Here is a 25,802-nt window from a genome sequence, read left to right on the forward strand (position 1 = left end):
CAGTGTAGGGGGTCGTGCGGGGGGTATTTCAGGGTTTATGGCAGTGCAGTGGAGTTCGGGAGTGGAGGGCGTTGTGCTGGGGGTGGTGTTTCAGGGTTAAGGGCAGTGCAGTGGTGTTCGGGCAGTGTAGGGGGTCGCGCTGGGGTGGTGTTTCATGGTTTAGGCAGTGCTGTGGTGTTCGGGCAGTGTAGGGGGTCGTGCAGCCGGTGGTGTTTTAGGGTTTAGGGCAGTGCAGTGGTGTTCAGGCAGTGTAGGGTGTTGTGCTGGGGGCGGTGCTTTAGGGTTTGGGTCAGTAAAGTGGTGTTTGTGTAGTGTAGGGGGTCGTGCTGGGGGTAGATTTAGGGTTTAGGGTAGTGTAGTGGTGTTTGGTTAGAGTAGGGAGTCGCGAAGGGGAGTGTTTTAGGGTTTAGGGTAGTGCAGTGGTGTTTGGTTAGTGTAGGGGGTCGTTCTGGGGGTAGATTTAGGGTTTAGAGTAGTGCATTGGTGTTTGGGTAGTGTAGGGAGTCGCGAAGGGGAGTGTTTTAGGGTTTAGGGTAGTGCAGTGGTGTTTGGCTAGTGTATGGGGTCGTTCCGGTGGTAGTGGTTTAGGGTAGTGCATTGGTGTTTGGGTAGTGTAGGGGGTCGTGCTGGGGTAGTGGTTTAGGGGAGTGTAGCGGTGTTTGGGTAGTGTAGGGGGTACTGCTGGGGGTAGTGTTTTAGGGTTTAGGGCAGTGCAGTGGTGTTTGGGTAGTGTAGGGGAACTGCTGGGGGTAATGTTTTAGGGTTTAGGGTAGTGCAGTGGTGTTTGGTTAGTGGAGAGGGTCATGCTGGTGGTAGTGGTTTAGGGTTTAAGGTAGTGCATTGGTGTTTGGGTAGTGTAGGGGTTGTGCTTGGGGTAGTGGTTTATGTGAGTGCAGTGGTGTTTGGGTAGTGTAGGAGGTACTGCTGGGGGTAGTGTTTTAGGGTTTAAGGTAGTCCAGTGGTGTTGAGGTAGTGTAGGGGGTCGTGCTGGGGCTGGTGTTTCAGGGTTTAGGGCAGTGCAGTGGTGTTCGGGTAGTGTAGGGGGTCGTGCTGAAGCTGGTGTTTCAGGGTTTAGGGCAGTGCAGTGGTGTTCAGGAATTGTAGGGGGTCATGCTGGGGCTCGTGTTTCAGGGTTTAGGGCATTGAAGTGGTGTTCCGGCAATGTAGGGGGTCATACTGGGGCTGGTGTTTCAGGGTTTAGGGTACTGCTGTGGTGTTTGTGTAGTGTAGGGCGTCGTGCTGGTGGTAGTGTTTTAGGGTTTAGGAAAGTGCTGTGATGTTTGTGTAGTGTAGGGGGTCGAGCTTGGGGTACATTTTGGGTTTAGGGTAGTGCAGTGGTATTTCTAGAGTGTAGTAGATCGTGCTGGTGTAGTGTTTTAGGGTTTAGGCAGTGCAGTGGTGTTTATGTAGTGTAGAGGGTTGTGCTGGGGTAGTGTTTTAGGGTTTAGGGTAGTGCAGTGGTGTTTGGGTAGTGTAGGGGTTCGTGCTGGGGGCAGTGTTTTAGGGTTTACGGTAGTGCAGTGGTGTTTGATTAGTGTAGGGGGTCATGCTGGTGGTAGTGGTTTAGGGTTTAAGGTAGTGCATTGGTGTTTGGGTAGTGTAGGGGTTGTGCTTGGGGTAGTGGTTTAAGTGAGTGCAGTGGTGTTTGGGTAGTGTAGGAGGTACTGCTGGGGGTAGTGTTTTAGGGTTTAAGGTAGTCCAGTGGTGTTGGGGTAGTGTAGGGGGTCGTGCTGGGGCTGGTGTTTCAGGGTTTAGGGCAGTGCAGTTGTGTTCGGGTAGTGTAGGGGTTGTGCTGAAGCTGGTGTTTCAGGCTTTAGGGCAGTACAGTGGTGTTCAGGAAGTGTAGGGGGTCATGCTGGGGCTCGTGTTTCAGGGTTTAGGGCATTGAAGTGGTGTTCCGGCAGTGTAGGGGGTCATACTGGGGCTGGTGTTTCAGGGTTTAGGGTACAGCTGTGGTGTTTGTGTAGTGTAGGGCGTCGTGTTGGTGGTAGTGTTTTAGGGTTTAGGAAAGTGCTGTGATGTTTTTGTAGTGTAGGGGGGTCGTGCTTGGGGTACATTTTGGGTTTAGGGTAGTGCAGTGGTGTTTGTGGAGTGTAGTGGATAGTGCTGGGGTAGTGTTTTAGGGTTTAGGCAGTGCAGTGGTGTTTGTGTAGTGTAGAGGGTTGTGCTGGAGGTAGTGTTTTAGGGTTTAGGGTAGTGTATTGGTGTTTGGGTGGTGTAGGGGTTCGTGCTGGGGGCAGTGTTTTAGGGTTTACGGTAGTGCAGTGGTGTTTGAGTAGTGTAGGGGGTCATGCTTGGGTAGTGTTTTAGGGTTTAGGGTAGTGCAGTGGTGTTTGGGTAGTGTAGGGGGTCATGCTGAAGGTAGATTTAGGGTTTAGGGTAGTGCAGTGGTGTTTGGGTAGTGTAGGAGGTCGTGCTGGGGGTAGATTTAGGGTTTAGGGTAGTGCAGTGGTGTTTGGGTAGTGTAGGGGGTCGTGCTGGGGGTAGATTTAGGGTTTAGTGTAGTGCATTGGTGTTTGGGTAGTGTAGGGAGTCTTGCTGGGGGAGTGTTTTAGGGTTTAGGGTAGTGCAGTGGTGTTTGGGTAGTGTAGGAGGTCGTGCTGGGGGTTGTGTTTTAGGGTTTAGGGTAGTGCAGTGGTGTTTGGGTAGTGTAGGGGTCGTGCTGAGTTTAGATTTAGGGTAGTGCAGTTGTGTTTGGGTAGTGAAGGGGGTAGTGCTGGGGGTAGATTTAGGGGTTAGGGTAGTGCATTGGTGTTTATGTAGTGTAGAGGGTCATGCTGGGGGTAGTGGTTTAGGGGAGTACAGTGGTGTTCGGGCAGTGTAGGGGGTCATGCTGGGGCTGGTAATTCAGGGTTTAGGGTAGTGCTGTGGTGTTTGTATAGTGTAGGGGGCAGTGGTTTAGGGGAATACAGTGGTGTTTGGATAGCGAAGGGGATACTGCTGTGGGTAATGTTTTTGGGTTTAGGGTAGTGCAGTGGTGTTCGAGCAGTGTACGGGGTCATGCTTGGGGGGTGTTTTATGGTTTAGGGCAGTGCATTGGTGTTCGGGCAGTGTAGGGGGTCGTGCATTGGGTGGTACTTTAGGGTTTAGGGCAGTGGTGTTTGGGCAGTGTAGGGGGTCATGCTGCGGGTGCTGTTTAAGGGTGTTGGGCAGTGCACTGGTGTTCGGGCAGTGTAGGGGTCATGCTGGGGGTGGTGCTTTAGGGTTTAGGGCAGTGCAGTGGTGTTCGGGCAGTGTAGGGGTGAGCTGGGGGTGGTGTTTTAGGGTTTAGGGGATTGCATTGGTGTTTTGGCAGTGTAGGGGGTTGTGCAGTGGGTAGTGTTTTAGGGTGTAGGGTAGTGCAGTGGTGTTTGGTTAGCGTAGGGGGTCATGCTGAGAGTAGATTTAGGGTTTCGGGTAGTGCAGTGGTGTTTGGGTAGTGTAGGGGGTTGTGCTGGGGTAGATTTAGGGTTTAGGGTAGTGCATGGGTGTTTGTGTAGTATAGGGAGTCATGCTGGGGGAGTTTTTTAGGGGTTAGGGTAGTGTAGTGGTGTTTGGGTAGTGTAGGAGGTCGTGCTGGGGGTAGTGTTTTAGGGTTTAGTGCAGTGCAGTGGTGTGCAGGCAGTGTAGGGGGTCGTGCTGGGGGTGGTGTTTTAGGGTTTAGGGCAGTGCAGTGGTGTTCGGGTAGTGTAGGGGGTCATGCATGGGGTGGTGCTTTAGGGTTTAGGGCAGTGCAGTGGTGTTCGGGCAGTGTAGGGGGTCATGCTGCAGGTGCTGTTTAAGGGTGTAGGGCAGTGCACTGGTGTTTGGGCAGTGTAGGGGTCATGCTGGGGGTGGTGCTTTAGGGTTTAGGGCAGTGCAGTGGTGTTCGGGCAGTGTAGGGGTAATCTGGGGGTGGTGTTTTAGGGTTTAGGGGAGTGCATTGGTGTTTTGGCAGTGTAGGGGGTTGTGCAGTGGGTAGTGTTTTAGGGTGTAGGGTAGTGCAGTGGTGTTTGGTTAGCGTAGGGGGTCATGCTGAGAGTAGATTTAGGGTTTCAGATAGTGCAGTGGTGTTTGGGTAGTGTAGGGGGTTGTGCTGGGGTAGATTTAGGGTTTAGGGTAGTGCATTGGTGTTTGTGTAGTATAGGGAGTCATGCTGGGGGAGTTTTTTAGGGGTTAGGGTAGTGCAGTGGTGTTTGGGTAGTGTAGGAGGTCATGCTGGGGGTAGTGTTTTAGGGTTTAGGGCAGTGCAGGGGTGTTCGGGCAGTGTAGGGGGTCATGCTGGGGGTGGTGCTTTAGGGTTTAGGGTAGTGCAGTGGTGTTTGGGTAGTATAGGGGGTCGTGCAGGGGGTAGTGTTTTAGGGTTTAGGGTAGTGCAGTGGTATTTGAGTAATGTAGGGAGTTGTGCTGCGAGTAGATTTAGGGATTAGGATAGTACAGTGGTGTTTGGGTAGTATAGGGGGTCGTGCAAGGGATAGATTTAGGGTTTAGGGCAGAGCAGTGGTGTTCGGGCAGTGTAGGGGTCATGCTGGGGGTAGTGTTTTAGGGTTTAGGGCAGTGTAGTGGTGTTCGGGCAGTGTAAGGGGTCGTGCAGGGGGTAGTGTTTCAGGGTTTAGTGTAGTGCAAAGGTGTTCAGGCAGTGTAGGGGGTCTTGCTGGTGGTGGTGTTTCAGGGTTTTAGGGCAGTGGTGTTCGGGCAGTGTAGGGGGTCTTGCTGGGGGTGGTGTTTCAGTGTTTAGGACAGTGCAGTGGTGTCTGGGCAGTGTAGGGGGTCATGCTGGGGTGGTGTTTCAGGCTTTAGGGCAGTGCAGTGGTGTTCGGGCAGTGTAGGGGGTCGTGCTGGGGCTGGTGTTTCAGGGTTTAGGGTAGTGCTGTGTTGTTTGTGTAGTGTAGGGGGTCATGATGGTGGTAGTGTTTTAGGGTTTAGTGTAGTGCAGTGATGTTTGTGTAGTGTAGGGTGTCGTGCTTGGGGTACATTTTGGGTTTAGGGTAGTGCAGTGGTGTTTGTGTAGAGTAGGGGGTCGTGCTTGGGTAGTGTTTTAGGGTTTAGGGTAGTGCAGTGGTGTTGGTGTAGTGTAGGGGGTTGTGCTGGGGGTAGTGTTTTAGGGTTTAGGGTAGTGCAGAGGTGTTTGGGTAGTGTAGGGGTCATGCTAAGTTTAGATTTAGGGTAGTGCAGTGGTGTTTGGGTAGTGTAGGGGATAGTGCTGGGGTAGATTTAGGGTTTAGGATAGTGCATTGGTGTTTGGGTAGTGTAGGGAGTCGTGCTTGGGGGAGTGTTTTATGGTTTAGGGTATTGCAGTGTTTGGGTAGTGTAGGGGGTACTGTTGTGGGTAGTGTTTTAGGGTTTAGGGCAGTGCAGTGGTGTTCGGGCAGTGTAGGGGGTCATGCTGGGGCAGGTAGTTCAGGGTTTAGGGTAGTGCTGTGGTGTTTGTGTAGTGTAGGGGGTTGTGCTGGGGGTAGTGGTTTAGGGGAGTGCAGTGGTGTTTGGGTAGTGTAGGGGGTACTGCTGTGGGGAATGTTTTAGGGTTTGAGGTAGTGCAATGGTGTTTGGGTAGTGTAGGGGATAATGCTGGGTGTAGTGTTTTAGGGTTTAGGGTAGTGCAGTGGTGTTTTCGTAGTGTAGGGGGTCGTGCTGGGATAGAGTTTTAGTGGTTTAGGGTAGTGCAGTGGTGTTTGTGTAGTGTAGGGGGTAGTGTTTTAGGGTTTAGGGTAGTGTCATGGTGTTGGTGTAGTGTAGGGGGTCATGCTGGAGGTAGTGTTTTAGGTTTTTGGGTAGTACAGCGGTGTTTGTGTAGTGTAGGGGGTCATGTTATAGAGTTTAGTGTAGTGCAGTGGTCTTTGGGTAGTGTAGGGGGTACTGCTGGGGGTAGTGTTTTAGGGTTTAGGGCAGTGCAGTGGTGTTTAGGTAGTGTAGGGGGTCGTGCTGGGGGTAGTGTTTTATGTTTTAGGGTGGTGCAGTGGTGTTTGGGTAGTTTGGGGGTCGTGCTGGGGGTGGTGTCATAGGGTTTAGGGCAGTGCAGTGGTGTTCGGGTAGTGTAGGGGGTCGTGCTGGGGTGGGTCTTTATGGTTTAGGGAGTAACTGCCCTAAATCCTGAAACTCTACCCCCAGCATGACCCAATACACTGCCCGAACACCACTGCACTGCCCTAAACCATAAAGCACCACCCCCAGCATGACCCCCTACACTACCCGAACACCACTGCACTGCCCTAAACCCTAAAACACCACCCCCAGCACGACCCCCTACACTGCCCGAAAACCACTGCACTGCCCTAAACCCTGAAACGCCTCCCCCTGTATTACCCCCTACACTGCCCGAACACCACTGCACTTCCCTAAACACTGAAACACCACTCCCAGCACAACCCCCTACACTGCCCGAACACCACTGTACTGCCCTAAATCCTGAAACTATACCTCAAGCATGACCCAATACACTGCCCGAACAACAGCGTCCTACACTACCCAAACACCACTACACTACCCTAAACCCTAAATCTACCCTCAGTATGACCCCCTACACTACCCAAAAACCTAAAACGCTACCTCTAACACTACACAAACTCCACTGCTCTACCCTAAACCCTGAAACACTACCCCCTACACTACACAAACACCTCTGCATTACCCTAAACCCTAAAGCACTACCCCCAGCACGACCCCCTACACTACCCCAACACCACTGCACTACCCTAAAACACAGCCGCCAGCAATCCCCCCTACACTACCCAAACACCACTGCACTACCCTAAACTTTAAAACACTACACTCAACACGACCCTCTACACTACACAAACACCACTGCACTACCCTAAACCCTAAAACACTACCCCAGCACAACCCCTTACACTACACAAACACCACTGCACTACCCTAAACCCAAAATGTACCCCAAGCACAACCCCTCTACACTACACAAACATCACGGCACTACCCTAAACCCTAAAACACTACTACAAGCACGATGCCCTACTACACTACACTAACACCACAGCAATGCCCTAAACCCTGAAACACGAGCCCCAGCATGACCCGCTACACTTCCTGAACACCACTGCACTGCCCTAAACCCTGAAACACCAGCTTCAGCACGACCCCCTACACTACCTGAACACCACTGCACTGCCCTAAACCCTGTAACACCAGCCCCAGCACGACCCCCTACACTACCCCAACACCACTGGACTACCCTACACCCTAAAACACTACCCCCAGCAGTACCTCCTACACTACCCAAACACCTCTGCACTCCCGTAAACCACTACCCCCAGCACGACCCCTACACTACCCCAACACCACTGGACTACCCTAAACCCTAAAACACTACCCCCAGCAGTACCTCCTATACTACCCAAACACCTCTGCACTCCCCTAAACTACTACCCCCAGCACGACCGCCTACACCGCCCGAACACCACTGCACCGCCCTAAACCCTGAAATACCAGTCCCAGCACGACCCCCTACACTACACAAACACCACTTCACTGCCCCAAACCCTAAAGCACCACCCGCCGCACAACACCCTACACTGCCTGAACACCACTGCACTGCCCTAAACCCTAAATAACCACCCGCAGCACGACCCCCTACACTGCCCGAACACCACTGCACTACCCTAAATCTACCCCCAGCGCGACCCCCTACACTACCCAAACACCACTGCACTACCCGAAACCCTAAATCTACCCCCAGCACGACCTCCTACACTACCCAAACACCACAGCACTACCCTAAACCATAAATCTACCCTCAGCATGACCTCCTACCCTACACAAACACCACTGCACTACCCTAAACCCTAAAACACTACCCAAGCACGACCCCCTACACCAAGCAAACACTACTGCACTACCCTAAACCCTAAAACACTGCCCCAGCACGAACCCCTACACTACCCCAACACCACTGGACTACCCTAAACCCTAAAACACTACCCCCAGCAGTATATCCTACACTACCCAAACTCCACTGCACTCCCCTAAACCACTACCCCCAGCTCGACCCCTACACTACCCAAACACCAATGCATTACCTTAAACCCTAAACCATTACCACCAGCATGACCCCCCACACTAACCAAACACCACTGCACCTCCCTAATCCCTAAAACACTACTCCCAGCAGTTCCCCTACACTACCCAAACACCACAGCACTACCCTAAACCCTAAAACACTACCCCCAGCAGTACCCCCTACACTACCCAAACACCGCTGCACTCCCCTAAACCACTACCCCAGCATGACCTCCTACACTACCCAAAAACCACTGCACTACCCTAAACCCTAACACACTACCCAAGCACGACCCCCTTCACTAAGCAAACACTACTGCACTACCCTAAACCCTAAAACACTGCCCCAGCACGAACCCCTACACTACCCAAACACCACTGCACTACCCTAAACCCTAAAACACTACCCCAGCACAACCCTCTACACTACACAAACACCAATGCACTGCCTAAACCCCAAAACACTATCCCAGCACGATCCCCTACACTACACAAACACCACTGCACTTCCCTAAACCCAAAATGTACTCCAAGCACGACCCCCCCTACACTACACAAACATCACAGCACTACCCTAAACCCTAAAACACTACCACCAGCACGACGCCCTAAACTACACAAACACCACAGCACTACCCTAAACCCTGAAACAGCAGCCCCAGTACAACCCCCTACACTGCCCGAACACCACTGCAATGCCCTAAACCCTGAAACACGAGCCCCAGCATGACCCCCTATACTTCCTGAACACCACTGCACTGCCCTAAACCCTGAAACACCAGCTTCAGAACGACCCCGTGCACTACCCGAACACCACTGCACTCCCCTAAACCACTACCCCAGCACGACCCCCTACACTACCCAAACACCAATGCACTACCCTAAACCCTAAACCACTACCCCCAGCACAACCCCATACACTAACCAAACACCACTGCACTACCCTAAACCCTAAATCTACCCCCAGAACGACCCCCTACACTAATAAAACACCACTGCACTACCCTAAACACTAAATGTACCCCCAGAACGACCCCCTACACTAACCAAACACCACTGCACTACCCTAAACACTAAATGTACCCCCAGCAAGACCCCCTACACTACCCAAACACCGCTGCACTCTCCTAAACCACTACCCCAGCACGACCCCCTAAACTACCCAAACACCAATGCAGTACCCTAAACCCTAAACCACTACCCCCAGCACAACTCCATACACTAACCAAACACCACTGCACTACCCTAAACCCTAAATCTACCCCCAGAATGACCCCCTACACTAACCAAACTCCACCGCACTACCCTAAACACTAAATGTATCCCCAGCACAACCCCCTACACTACACAAACACCACTTCACTGCCCCAAACACTAAAGCACCACCCCCAGCACAACCCCCTACACTGCCGGAACACCACAGCACTGCCTAAACCCTGAAACACCACCCCCAGCGCGACCCCCTACACTGCCCAAACACCACTGCACTGCCCTAAACCCTGACACACCACCCCCAGCATGACGCCCTCCACTGCCCGAACAAAAGTGCACTGCCCTAAACCCTGAAACAACACCCCCACACGACCCCATACAATGCCGAAATACAACTGCACTGCCCTAAACCCTGATACGTCACCCCGCACGACCCCCTATACTGCCCGAACACCACTGCACTGCCCTAAACCCTGAAACACCTCCCCCCGCACGACCCCCTACAGTGGTTGAACACTACTGCACTGGCCTAAACCCTGAAACACCACCCCCAGCATGACCCCCCACACTGCCCGAACACCACTGCACTGCTCTAAAACCCTAATGCATCACCCCCAGCACGACCCCCTACACTGCCCGAACACCACTGCACTGCCCTAAACCCAAAAACACCACCCGCAGCACGACCCAATACACTGCCCGAACACCACTGAACTGGCCTAAACCCTAAAGCACCACCCTATGCACAACCCCATATACTGCTCGAACACCACTGCCCTGCCCTAAGCCATAAAACACCACCCCCATCATGACCCCCTACACTACCCGAACACCACTGCACTGCCCTAAACCCTAAAACACCACCCCCAGCATGACTCCTACACTAACCCAATACCACTGTACTACCCTAAACCCTTAAACACTGCCCCCAGCACGACCCTCTACACTACACAAACACCACTGCACTGACCTAAACCCTGAAACACCACCCCCAGCACGACCACCTACACTGCCCGAAAACCACTGCACTAAACCCTGAAACACCACCCCCAGCATGACCCCCTACACTGCCCGAACACCACTGCACTGTCCTAAACCCTGAAACACCACCCCCACCAGGACCCCCTACACTTCCCAAAGACCGTTGCACTACCCTAAAACACTACCCCCAGCACGACCCCCTACACTACCCAAACACCACTGCACTACCATAGTCCCTAAAACACTACCCCTGCATGACCCCCTACACTACCCAAAGATCACTGCACTACCCTAAACCCTAAAACATGACCCCCTACACTACACAAACACCGCTGCACTACCCTAAAACATAAAACAATACCCCCTGCACGACCCCCTACACTACACAAACACCACTGCACTACACTAAACCCTAAAACACTACCCACTACACTTCACAAACACCACTGCACTACCCTCAACCCTAAAACACTACCCCCAGCATGACCCCCTACACTACCCAAACACCAATGCACTACCCTAAAAAAACATAAAACACTACCCCCAGCAGTACCCCCTACACTACATAAAACACCACTGCACTACCCTAAACCCTAAAACACTTCCCCCAGCAGAACCCCCTACACTCCCAAACACCATTGCACTGCCCTAAACCCTAAAACACTACCCACAGCAGTACCCCCTACACTACCCAAACACCACTGCACTCCCCTAAACCACTACCCCCAGCACGACCCCCTACACTACCAAACACTGCACTACCATAAACCCTAAAACACTATCCCCAGCATGACCCCCTACACTGCACAAACACCACTGCACTACCCTAAAACATAAAACACTACCCCCTGCATGACCCCCTACATTACACAAACACCACTACACTAAACCCTAAAACACTACCCACTACACTTCACAAACACCGCTGCACTACCCTCAACCCTAAAACACTACCCCCAGCATGACCCCCTACACTACCCAAACACCAATGCAATACCCTAAAACATAAAACACTACCCCCAGCAGTACCCCTACACTACATCGAACACAACTGCACTACCGTAAACTCTAAAACACTACCCCCAGCAGAACCCCCTACACTCCCAAACACCATTGCACTGCCCTAAACCCTAAAATATTACCCACAGCAGTACCCCCTACACTACCCAAACACCACTGCACTCCCCTAAACCACTACCCCCAACAGACCCCCTACACTACCAAACATTGCACTACCCTAAACTCTAAAACACTACCCCCAGCATGACCTCCTACGCTACCCAAACACCACTGCACTACCGAAAACCCTAAAACACTCCCCCAGCACGACTCCCTACGCTACCCAAACACCAATGCACTACCCTAAACCCTAAATCTACCCCAGCATTACCCCTACACTACCCAAACACCACTGCACTACCCTAAAGCCTAAATCTTCCCCAGCATGACCTTCTACACTACCCAAACACCACTGCAAAACCCTAAATCTACCCTCAGCACGACTTCCTACACTACCCAAACACCACTGCACTACCCTAAACCCTAAAAAACTACCCCCAGCATGACCCCTTACACTACACCAACACCACTGCACTACCCTAAACCCTAAAACACTAACCAAGCACGACCCCGTACACTACCCAAACACCACTGCACTACCTTAAAACCAAAAACACTGCCCCCAGCACGACCCCCTACAGTACACAAACACCACTGCACTGCCATAAATCCTAAAACACTACCCCCAGCACCACCCCTACATTACACAAACACCACTGCACTACCCTAAACCCTAAATGTACCCCAAGCACGACTAACTACTCTACACAAACATCTCTGCACTACCCTAAACCCTAAAACACCAACCCCAGCACGACCCCCCACACTACACAAACACCACAGCACTACCCTAAACCCTGAAACACCAGACCCAGCACGACCCCCTACACTGCCCGAACACCACTGCACTGCCCTAAACCCTGAAACACCAGCCCCAGCACGACCCCCTACACTGCCCGAATACCACTGCACTCCCCTAAACCCTGAAACACCAACCCCAGCACGACTCCCTACACTACCCGAATACCACTGCCTTAAACCCTACAACACTAACCCACAGCACGACCCCCTACACTACCCAAACACCGCTGCACTACCATAAACCCTAAAACACTACCCCCGCTCGACCCCCTACACTACCTAAAGACCACTGCACTACTCTAAACCCTAAAACACTACCCCCAGCATGAACCCCTACACTGCCTGAACACCACTGCACTGCCCTAAACCCTGAAACACCACCCCCAGCACGACCCCTACACTGCCCGAACACCACTGCACTGTCCTAAACCCTGAAACACCACCCCCAGCACAACCCCCCACACTACCCGAATACCACTGCACTGCCCTAAACCCTGAAACACCTGCCCCAGCACGACCCCCTAGACTACCCAAACACTACTGCACTACCATAAACCCTAAAACACTACCCCCCGCATGACCCCCTGCACTACCCAAAGACCACTCCACTACCGTAAACCCTAAAACACTACCCCAGCACGACCCCCTTCACTACCCAAAGACCACTGCACTACCCTAAAACCTAAAACACTACCCCCAGTACGACCCCCTACACTACACAAACACCACTGCACTACCCTAAACCCTAAAACACTACCCGCTATAATACACAAACACCACTGCATTACCCTAAACCCTAAAACACTACCCCCAGCATGACCCCTACAAATCCCAAACACCACTGCACTACCCTAAACCCTAAAAGACTACCCCCAGCAGTACCCCTACACTACCCAAACACCACTGCACTACCCTAAACCCTAAAACTCTACCCCAGCAGTACCCCCTACACTACACAAACACCACTGCACTCCCCTAAACCACTACCCCCAGCACGACGCCCTACACTACACAAACACCACAGCACTACCCTAAACCCTGAAACAGCAGCCCCAGTACAACCCCCTACACTGCCCGAACACCACTGCAATGCCCTAAATCCTGAAACACGAGCCCCAGCATGACCCCCTATACTTCCTGAACACCACTGCACTGCCCTAAACCCTGAAACACCAGCTTCAGACCGACCCGGTGCACTACCCGAATGTGAGAAGTTGGCCTGGTATATGATGCTCACTAGTTAAAGTGATCACCTTGTACCATGCCAAGCAACCCTTATGGTGTGGTTGTAAGTCAACCTTTTCGGACTAGCTGCCCTAGTGGTAGCGTAGGCTAAGCAGTCTTTGAGGCTAAACTCGTGAAGCGTGTTAAGCCAGCTGTTTTACCAAATGTAACCCCCTTTTATACCAATGAAAGGACACCACACAGATATATATTCAAAATATATATGTATTTATTTCTCAAAGTAACCCCTAGTCTCTTTATGAGCACAGGAGCACAAATCGTCAAACAAGATTATCACAGAATACACAGAAGTTGCACGTTATATGGATAGGCCCTGGTGGCCACTCAAACCATATACTAAAATAGTGGTATAAGTACCACGAACAGAAAAGGGAAAAGGCCTAGGGCCTCTAGAATCGCTGGGCCTACAAGGAGCTAACGTCAGTTAGTGACCAGGAGGTCCACGGGTGGCGTGTGCAGAGCAAATAGTCACACGCGTGCTCCCATAGGTTTCAATGGGTGCGTAAAAAGTACAAAGTTACTGCAAAGAGGATCTTCCGGATGGACTAGGAACTCAAGATTTGGAACACAGGCACTAGAGATGTAATACTACACTTGGGCACAGGTGTGCCAGCTTTACCTCACCCACAGGAAGCGGGTGCATAGGCCTCGAAGTGCGTCGGGTTTCTTCTATCTGTTCCGTGGAGCTTGAAGACAAAGATGCTGCAGGCGGTCGGTCCGGGAGAGATGCAGTGGATCCAAGAGTGGATCGGAGATGTTGAAGACCTGTAAGCAGAGGGGACAGTGTTCACAGTCACTAGCCAGTGACCAGCGTGGCACCAGGTGGGTACCAGGCGATGTCGGGTGCAAACAGGTGATGAGGGGTAGCTTGTCTCCGCAGCCACGTGGTCCCTGAAGGTCGACGACATCCAGGAGTCGGCTCACGAGCTGTCCCACGCAGGCTCTCGCTGTCGGCGGTGTCGGCGACCTGATCGAAGCAAACAAGCCTTGGCAAAAGCAATTGTAAGAGGATTCGGAAATCAGCTGTTGGTTCTGACCAGCAAGGTCAGAGGGATTGCTCCTTTGGAGGGGAGCAAGGGCCAGTCTGGAGCAACCAGACCAGCAGTGTATTTCATAGAGTTCGTCGCCAAGATGGCCACTGGCCAGCCGGCCAGCAACCGGTTAGGCGCGTCGAGTGGCAAAATGCAGAAGGGCCCCACGCAGATCGTGGAGATGCTGGAGGGCTCACCTTTGGTGCAGATGCTGCTCGGGGGTTGGGCTTCTCAGATCCCAAAGCACAACTTGGAGGGAGCCTCGGTTGTTGCACTTGTCAGCTTGTCGTAGTCGTTCCAAGATGGCTGGCTCCACGTGTCTCGGTGCCTCCACGGGTCTCTTCTTCTCAGGGACTGTGGATCGGGCGGTGAGAGGTCTGGAGGTCCAGGTCTTGTCAGTCTCTGGGCTTGGGCTCCGGCGGGAGGCGGCGGCAAAGCAGACGTTGATGCGCTGGATGGTGCTTGCGTTAGCAAGGTGGTCACTCCCTGACCACAGGGGAGATTTTCTTCAGTCTTCTGTGCAGCAGAATGTCGAAGTTCCCGTCTTCTTCTTAGTTTCAAGTTGATTCCAGGATGTCTGAAGTCTTAGGACACAGCTCCTACCTTTAAGCGGATTCTAGGGGCCGGACTACCTGCTAGGTCCCTCCCTATGGGTGGGACCAGGAAGGGGGGTGGTTACACCCCCAATCCTTTGTCCAGCTCGCCCCAGGCCCGGGACTGGTGTGCCCCAGGACCGGTTTGAACTGGCATATGCACCGAGGCTCCTTGTGAGCCACAGGCATGTCTGGTTTCTTTCAAGCCCTACCTGACCAATACACAAAATCCTGTCTGGGGTGGTGCACGCACCTCCCCTGGCAGGAAACCCTTTGTCCACACCTCCCAAGCTGGAAGGACTCCCCGCAGCAGGAGGGCAGACTTGTGTCTGTGGTGGCAGCATCCATTTTGTGGAGCTGAGGCTATGTCTGATTTTACCCGGGTTTCAGGCACTGTACATGTCGTGTCCCTCTAGAAGGGCGGAATGCTAACCCCGTCGCCAGAATTGGCGAGGGGTTAGTATTCCAATTCGTATGACACCTTACTCGACATGTTTTGATAAAGCCAAACCAAAGATAGCATTTAACCGCGAGGTTCATAATGCACTTAAGAGTATATGGTATGACGATATCTGGAAACAGTAGAAGGAAGTTGTTCCGACCACTGCAGACAGGCTCAGCTCATGCCAGAGCACCATCTCACATGGAACCAAGCACTCTGCCTTCAGGATTGTTAAGGCCTGCCATAGGAGTGACTTATAGGTTACCAGGTGTCCCATTTAAGGTTAGGTATAGGTATACTACACCTAAGTAAGAGGTGATTACACCAACTTACCCCAGCTGAGTGATCAGCCAGTTGTGTCAGATTGTTAGGCCAAGCCTGGGGTGGCATAATACATGCTTCAGCCCTTGGCAGGCCTTGGGTACACCAATGCCCTGGGTACCTAGTGTACACTGGTACAGGGGCTGACAGGGTGATCCAACCAATTGGGTATGTACCTAGGGTACATGGAGTCCATTTTAAAGAGAGAACAGCCAGGCTGAGATCCTGAATAGCAGGATCTCAGGCCAACTAAGTCGAAAAACCAGCTAGACACTAGGCAAAAATTTGGGGGTAACCATAGTCAGATATTCACCTTCCTACACAACCCCCCCCCCAAACGAAGGGAGATAAGGCTGACCTTGACCAGGTAAGCCTATATTGCCCAAGTGGCCATATAAGGAGGAACCAGCACTGGCATGGTTACCCCCTGTCTCATGGTCCACTAAGCAATCCCTCACCCTAAGGGTATCAGAGGGTCTCCACCATAGGGAATCTCTACCTTTGGTGTGTCTTGGCAAAGTAAAAGGCTGGTGTTGAGATGGAGTACTGAAGTGAGTGTCCTCAAAGTGAGGCCTCAGCTTCCTCCAATCCCCCTCCACCATGGATGCCTTTCTTTCCTTAACTGAGTTGCACTGTGCTCTCAGGGTCAGCCTCTGGCTACCTAAAGCTGGAGGCTGGGTCCCTTTTGTGGGCTTACTGGAGGGACAGGTCAGGTCTGGGGCCCTAAGGTCCCATGTTTGCCTGTACCCAACAGAATCCCTCTGGGGGAGGTCCCTAACTACCTGTAAAGGAGATCCCTCAGGAATGTGTTTACCCATCACCTGACTAGGGCTACTAGCCAGGCAATCCTCATTCTTTTGATGGGGGGGTTCTTGTGGACAGGGGCCCTCTTGGGGTCCACTGGCCTCCCTGACCTCTGCAGCCCTGGGCTGACTGAGGCAGGGTAGAGAGAGGCAGGCTACCTGCACCAGACTGGGTCCCACCTTGGAAGGGGCCACTGACATCAGAGGCTCTGCCAGGCCAGGCCTGGCTACCTCTGGGGCAGTTCCTTCACAAGGGGTGAGGTCAGCTCCCTGAGGAGGCTGACTTTTTCCTAATGTCTGGGGAGAGGGAGACTTTTCTTCCTCCCCACTACTCTCTGTTTGTGTGGAGTGATCCATAGTTTCAGGCTTCACTACACCTATGTCAGTCTGAGTATAGGCTGAGACCATTACAGCCTTGCCAACCTTTTCAGGGGGGCACTCAGTTTGTGTTTGAGCTGTGACTGTCACAGCTCTGCCAGTCTCTACAGGGAAGTCTGTCTGTGCCTGGGCTGTGGCTACCACTGCCCTTCCAACCTTTCCAGGGAGGAAATCTATTTGGACAGGGGTTGTGAATGGCACAACCCCACTACCCTTTTGTGAAAGGCCTACCATTTTAGAATGGGTGTCTTGTTCAACTCCAGCCCAAGCTGAGAGTTCTAAGTCATTCACCAGTAAGCAGTCTACAGGCAAGGTTGGGGACACTGCCACCCTTTTAGGGCCAGTGACACCTCCCCAGCTGAGACATACCTCTGCCATGGGATGACTGTTCTGTTTGCCATCAATGTTGGTCACCTGGTAGGAGAAACCAGGCAAAAGCTGCTCAGAGGGAACTAGCCAATGGGCCACCATTGTGATGCTAGCTCCAGTGTCTCTGTAGGCCTCAGCTTTTGTACCATTGATGTAGGGCTCCTGTCTGTACCTACCCAAAGTGTTGGGACAGGCAGTGAAGTTGGCAAACCCCATGCCACCGTCACAGACAAGAGTATCTGCTGCAGGGGAATTGGCTAAGCCAGGGTCCCCCTGTGTTCCCCAAGTAAACCCACCCAAATATTTGGGGGCACTCCCACCACCTGGGGGATTACTGCTGACAGTAATAGGTGGTGTGACAGGAGTAATTGGAGGAACAGTTTTGTTTGTAGCCCTTGGGCAACTGCTGTCAGTTTTCCAATGCCCAGGAGTTTTACACTCATGGCAGTAGGGCTTTTTACCTGTGGTAGAGGAGGGAGCTTGGGACCCACCACCCTGTGTGGAGTTTTGGGGCCCTGAGGAAGATTTCTCTTTTGTTTTATCCCCACCCTTCTCTTGAGGTTTGGTGGTATCTTTCTTTTGGTCACCACCCTGATTCTTAGGCCTGATCCTGGTCCTGACCCATTTATCTGCCCTCTTTCCCAATTCTTGGGGAGAGGTCAAATCTGAGTCTACCAGGTGTTGATGGAGGAGCTGGTTTTGACAGTTACTTAAAATCTGTTCTCTCATCATCAAATTGTACAATCCTGTATAATCAGATACCTTACTTCCCAGCAACCAACCCTCCAAAGCCTTAGTGGCACATTCAACATATTCAGACCAGTCCTGAGTCTGTGTCTTTTGGGTGTCTCTGAACATTAACCTGTACTGTTCAGTGGTTAAGCCTAACCCATCAACCAGAACACTCTTCAGGACTCTGTAGTTTCTGACATCCTCTTCTCTAACAGTGAGGAGTCTGTCTCTGCCTCTTCCTTCAAAGGAGAGCCAGAGGATTGCTGCCCACTGGTCTTCAGGAACCTGCTGTACTTTGCAGGCTCTCTCAAGAGCAGTTATCCATTTGTGGATGTCATCCCCACTTTTGTAGGGGGGCACAACCTTAGACAGGTTCCTATTGTCAAAGACCCTATCTTTGTCCTTAGGGACAATGCTGCCACCAGTGGGTATAGACCCACTCTCTCTAGGTTGCCTAGCCTTGTTCAGTTTTTCTTCCATCAGGGCTACTTCTAGCTCCTGCTTCCTGATCCTCAGCTGGGCTTCCTGCATTCTGGCCTCATGTTCCCTCCTCTGAGGGGTGGTCATCCTTTTCCTGGAGTGACCTTGAGAGCCTCTAGAGCCATGAGAAGCATTGGAGTCACCTGAGCGATTCCTTTGCCTCCCAAGCCCTGTGTTAAGTCCACTGGGGAGATCCAATGGGGTGAACCCATTGTCAGTCCCCAATAGCCTTAGTTTAGCTGGGCCAAGTATAATACTTGGCACTGGGCTAGTTCTCCCTTCATCATCACTACTTTCTGTATCCTCACCACTTTCCTCCCCTGTAGTATGGTTCTCATCTAAGGGATGGCTATTGGAACTGGGTACCTCTGTAGTATCTTCAGAAGGGGGGCCTCCTGTTCCTGACCCTAAGGGGGCTAACTGGGAAGCTTTCTTGAGTGCTCTCTGATTCTCATCATTCTGTAAGAGCTCTCTGAGCTCAGCAGAGTTTGGGTTCTTGGGCTGTTTAAGGCCTCTAAGAGTTGCCAAATGCCTGAGCTCATTCTGATTAAGGGTAGCAAAGCTGGATGTTGCCCTCTGGGGGTCACTCTCAACAGAGATGGGTACAGTGGACCCCTCTGCCCCGGCCATTGCTCTTAAGTGTGGGTGGATGTGTTGCAATCTACCTACACTTGTGTTTACCTACTAAACCTATCTAGTAGTTGTAGTCAGGGTGTGCTACTCCCTTTGCTCTACAACAACTAAGTTCAGTAGAACTTATGTATATCTAATCTTGTTTTATATGTACCTACAGGTACCTATGTGATCTTTCAATTGGTAACCAAGAGATTACAATGGTAAAACACAGCAAGCTCAAATCCAACCGCTGCTCACCAATGTGAGAAGTTGGCCTGGTATATGATGCTCACTAGTTAAAGTGATCACCTTGTACCATGCCAAGCAACCCTTATGGTGTGGTTGTAAGTCAACCTTTTCGGACTAGCTGCCCTAGTGGTAGCGTAGGCTAAGCAGTCTTTGAGGCTAAACTCGTGAAGCGTGTTAAGCCAGCTGTTTTACCAAATGTAACCCCCTTTTATACCAATGAAAGGACACCACACAGATATATATTCAAAATATATATGTATTTATTTCTCAAAGTAACCCCTAGTCTCTTTATGAGCACAGGAGCACAAATCGTCAAACAAGATTATCACAGAATACACAGAAGTTGCACGTTATATGGATAGGCCCTGGTGGCCACTCAAACCATATACTAAAATAGTGGTATAAGTACCACGAACAGAAAAGGGAAAAGGCCTAGGGCCTCTAGAATCGCTGGGCCTACAAGGAGCTAACGTCAGTTAGTGACCAGGAGGTCCACGGGTGGCGTGTGCAGAGCAAATAGTCACACGCGTGCTCCCATAGGTTTCAATGGGTGCGTAAAAAGTACAAAGTTACTGCAAAGAGGATCTTCCGGATGGACTAGGAACTCAAGATTTGGAACACAGGCACTAGAGATGTAATACTACACTTGGGCACAGGTGTGCCAGCTTTACCTCACCCACAGGAAGCGGGTGCATAGGCCTCGAAGTGCGTCGGGTTTCTTCTATCTGTTCCGTGGAGCTTGAAGACAAAGATGCTGCAGGCGGTCGGTCCGGGAGAGATGCAGTGGATCCAAGAGTGGATCGGAGATGTTGAAGACCTGTAAGCAGAGGGGACAGTGTTCACAGTCACTAGCCAGTGACCAGCGTGGCACCAGGTGGGTACCAGGCGATGTCGGGTGCAAACAGGTGATGAGGGGTAGCTTGTCTCTGCAGCCACGTGGTCCCTGAAGGTCGACGACGTCCAGGAGTCGGCTCACAAGCTGTCTAACGCAGGCTCTCGCTGTCGGCGGTGTCGGCGACCTGATCGAAGCAAACAAGCCTTGGCAAAAGCAATTGTAGGAGGATTCGGAAATCAGCTGTTGGTTCTGACCAGCAAGGTCAGAGGGATTGCTCCTTTGGAGGGGAGCAAGGGCCAGTCTGGAGCAACCAGACCAGCAGTGTATTTTGTAGAGTTCGTCGCCAAGATGGCCACTGGCCAGCGGGCCAGCAACCGGTTAGGCGCGTCGAGTGGCAAAATGCAGAAGGGCCCCACGCAGATCATGGAGATGCTGGAGGGCTCACCTTTGGTGCAGATGCTGCTCGGGGGTTGGGCTTCTCAGATCCCAAAGCACAACTTGGAGGGAGCCTCGGTTGTTGCACTTGTCAGCTTGTCGTAGTCGTTCCAAGATGGCTGGCTCCACGTGTCTCGGTGCCTCCACGGGTCTCTTCTTCTCAGGGACTGTGGATCGGGCGGTGAGAGGTCTGGAGGTCCAGGTCTTGTCAGTCTCTGGGCTTGGGCTCCGGCGGGAGGCGGCGGCAAAGCAGACGTTGATGCGCTGGATGGTGCTTGCGTTAGCAAGGTGGTCACTCCCTGACCACAGGGGAGATTTTCTTCAGTCTTCTGTGCAGCAGAATGTCGAAGTTCCCGTCTTCTTCTTAGTTTCAAGTTGATTCCAGGATGTCTGAAGTCTTAGGACACAGCTCCTACCTTTAAGCGGATTCTAGGGGCCGGACTACCTGCTAGGTCCCTCCCTATGGGTGGGACCAGGAAGGGGGGTGGTTACACCCCCAATCCTTTGTCCAGCTCGCCCCAGGCCCGGGACTGGTGTGCCCCAGGACCGGTTTGAACTGGCATATGCACCGAGGCTCCTTGTGAGCCACAGGCATGTCTGGTTTCTTTCAAGCCCTACCTGACCAATACACAAAATCCTGTCTGGGGTGGTGCACGCACCTCCCCTGGCAGGAAACCCTTTGTCCACACCTCCCAAGCTGGAAGGACTCCCCGCAGCAGGAGGGCAGACTTGTGTCTGTGGTGGCAGCATCCATTTTGTGGAGCTGAGGCTATGTCTGATTTTACCCGGGTTTCAGGCACTGTACATGTCGTGTCCCTCTAGAAGGGCGGAATGCTAACCCCGTCGCCAGAATTGGCGAGGGGTTAGTATTCCAATTCGTATGACACCTTACTCGACATGTTTTGATAAAGCCAAACCAAAGATAGCATTTAACCGCGAGGTTCATAATGCACTTAAGAGTATATGGTATGACGATATCTGGAAACAGTAGAAGGAAGTTGTTCCGACCACTGCAGACAGGCTCAGCTCATGCCAGAGCACCATCTCACATGGAACCAAGCACTCTGCCTTCAGGATTGTTAAGGCCTGCCATAGGAGTGACTTATAGGTTACCAGGTGTCCCATTTAAGGTTAGGTATAGGTATACTACACCTAAGTAAGAGGTGATTACACCAACTTACCCCAGCTGAGTGATCAGCCAGTTGTGTCATATTGTTAGGCCAAGCCTGGGGTGGCATAATACATGCTTCAGCCCTTGGCAGGCCTTGGGTACACCAATGCTCTGGGTACCTAGTGTACACTGGTACAGGGGCTGACAGGGTGATCCAACCAATTGGGTATGTACCTAGGGTACATGGAGTCCATTTTAAAGAGAGAACAGCCAGGCTGAGATCCTGAATAGCAGGATCTCAGGCCAACTAAGTCGAAAAACCAGCTAGATACTAGGCAAAAATTTGGGGGTAACCATAGTCAGATATCCACCTTCCTACACCGAACACCACTGCACTCCCCTAAACCACTACCCCAGCACGACCCCATACACTAACCAAACACCACTGCACTACCCTAAACCCTAAATCTACCCCCAGAACGACCCCCTACACTAATAAAACACCACTGCACTACCCTAAACACTAAATGTACCCCCAGAACGACCCCCTACACTAACCAAACACCACTGCACTACCCTAAACACTAAATGTACCCCCAGCAAGACCCCCTACACTACCCAAACACCGCTGCACTCCCCTAAACCACTACACCAGCACGACCCCCTAAACTACCCAAACACCAATGCAGTACCCTAAACCCTAAACCACTACCCCCAGCACAACTCCATACACTAACCAAACACCACTGCACTACCCTAAACCCTAAATCTACCCCCAGAATGACCCCCTACACTAACCAAACTCCACCGCACTACTCTAAACACTAAATGTATCCCCAGCACGACCCCCTACACTACACAAACACCACTTCACTGCCCCAAACACTAAAGCACCACCCCCAGCACAACCCCCTACACTGCCGGAACACCACAGCACTGCCTAAACCCTGAAACACCACCCCCAGCGCGACCCCCTACACTGCCCGAACACCACTGCACTGCCCTAAACCCTGACACACCACCCCCAGCATGACGCCCTCCACTGCCCGAACAAAAGTGCACTGCCCTAAACCCTGAAACAACACCCTCACACGACCCCATACAATGCCGAAATACAACTGCACTGCCCTAAACCCTGATACGTCACCCCGCACGACCCCCTATACTGCCCGAACACCACTGCACTGCCCTAAACCCTGAAACACCTCCCCCCGCACGACCCCCTACAGTGGCTGAACACTACTGCACTGGCCTAAACCCTGAAACACCACCCCCAGCATGACCCCCTACACTGCCCGAACACCACTGCACTGCTCTAAAACCCTAATGCATCGCCCCCAGCACGACCCCCTACACTGCCCGAACACCACTGCACTGCCCTAAACCCAAAAACACCACCCGCAGCACGACCCAATACACTGCCCGAACACCACTGAACTGGCCTAAACCCTAAAGCAACACCCTATGCACAACCCCATATACTGCTCGAACACCACTGCCCTGCCCTAAGCCATAAAACACCACCCCCATCATGACCCCCTACACTACCCGAACACCACTGCACTGCCCTAAACCCTAAAACACCACCCCCAGCATGACTCCTACACTAACCCAATACCACTGTACTACCCTAAACCCTTAAACACTGCCCCCAGCACGACCCTCTACACTACACAAACACCACTGCACTGACCTAAACCCTGAAACACCACCCCCAGCACGACCACCTACACTGCCCGAAAACCACTGCACTAAACCCTGAAACACTACCCCCAGCATGACCCCCTACACTGCCCGAACACCACTGCACTGCCCTAAACCCTAAAACACCACCCCCACCAGGACCCCCTACACTTCCCAAAGACCATTGCACTACCCTAAAACACTACCCCCAGCACGACCCCCTACACTACCCAAACACCACTACACTACCATAGACCCTAAAACACTACCCCTGCATGACCCCCTACACTACCCAAAGACCACTGCACTACCCTAAACCCTAAAACATGACCCCCTACACTACACAAACACCGCTGCACTACCCTAAAACATAAAACAATACCCCCTGCACGACCCCCTACACTACACAAACACCACTGCACTACACTAAACCCTAAAACACTACCCACTACACTTCACAAACACCACTGCACTACCCTCAACCCTAAAACACTACCCCCAGCATGACCCCCTACACTACCCAAACACCAATGCACTACCCTAAAAAAACATAAAACACTACCCCCAGCAGTACCCCCTACACTACATAAAACACCACTGCACTACCCTAAACCCTAAAACACTTCCCCCAGCAGAACCCCCTACACTCCCAAACACCATTGCACTGCCCTAAACCCTAAAACACTACCCACAGCAGTACCCCCTACACTACCCAAACACCACTGCACTCCCCTAAACCACTACCCCCAGCACGACCCTCTACACTACCAAACACTGCACTACCATAAACCCTAAAACACTATCCCCAGCATGACCCCCTACACTGCACAAACACCACTGCACTACCCTAAAACATAAAACACTGCCCCCTGCATGACCCCCTACACTACACAAACACCACTACACTAAACCCTAAAACACTACCCACTACACTTCACAAACACCACTGCACTACCCTCAACCCTAAAACACTACCCCCAGCATGACCCCCTACACTACCCAAACACCAATGCAATACCCTAAAACATAAAACACTACCCCCAGCAGTACCCCTACACTACATCGAACACCACTGCACTACCGTAAACTCTAAAACACTACCCCCAGCAGAACCCCCTACACTCCCAAACACCATTGCACTGCCCTAAACCCTAAAATATTACCCACAGCAGTACCCCCTACACTACCCAAACACCACTGCACTCCCCTAAACCACTACCCCCAACAGACCCCCTACACTACCAAACACTGCACTACCCTAAACTCTAAAACACTACCCCCAGCATGACCTCCTACGCTACCCAAACACCACTGCACTACCGAAAACCCTAAAACGCTCCCCCAGCACGACTCCCTACGCTACCCAAACACCAATGCACTACCCTAAACCCTAAATCTACCCCAGCATTACCCCTACACTACCCAAACACCACTGCACTACCCTAAACCCTAAATCTTCCCCAGCATGACCTTCTACACTACCCAAACACCACTGCAAAACCCTAAATCTACCCTCAGCACAACTCCCTACACTACCCAAACACCACTGCACTACCCTAAACCCTAAAAAACGACCCCCAGCATGACCCCTTACACTACACCAACACCACTGCACTACCCTAAACCCTAAAACACTACCCAAGCACGACCCCGTACACTACCCAAACACCACTGCACTACCTTAAAACCAAAAACACTGCCCCCAGCAGGACCCCCTACAGTACACAAATACCACTGCACTGCCATAAATCCTAAAACACTACCCCCAGCACCACCCCTACATTACACAAACACCACTGCACTACCCTAAACCCTAAATGTACCCCATGCACGACCAACTACTCTACACAAACATCTCTGCACTACCCTAAACCCTAAAACACCAACCCCAGCACGACCCCCCACACTACACAAACACCACAGCACTACCCTAAACCCTGAAACACCAGACCCAGCACGATCCCCTACACTGCCCGAACACCACTGCACTGCCCTAAACCCTGAAACACCAGCCCCAGCACGACCCCCTACACTGCCCGAATACCACTGCACTCCCCTAAACCCTGAAACACCAGCCCCAGCACGACTCCCTACACTACCCGAATACCACTGCCTTAAACCCTACAACACTAACCCACAGCACGACCCCCTACACTACCCAAACACCGCTGCACTACCATAAACCCTAAAACACTACCCCCGCTCGACCCCCTACACTACCTATAGACCACTGCACTACTCTAAACCCTAAAACACTACCCCCAGCATGAACCCCTACACTGCCCGAACACCACTGCACTGCCCTAAACCCTGAAACACCACCCCCAGCACGACCCCCTACACTACCCGAACACCACTGCACTGTCCTAAACCCTGAAACACCACCCCCAGCACAA

This window comes from Triturus cristatus, chromosome 1_1, assembly GCF_964204655.1.
Source record: "Triturus cristatus chromosome 1_1, aTriCri1.1, whole genome shotgun sequence".
NCBI classification, from domain to species: Eukaryota; Metazoa; Chordata; class Amphibia; order Caudata; family Salamandridae; genus Triturus; species Triturus cristatus.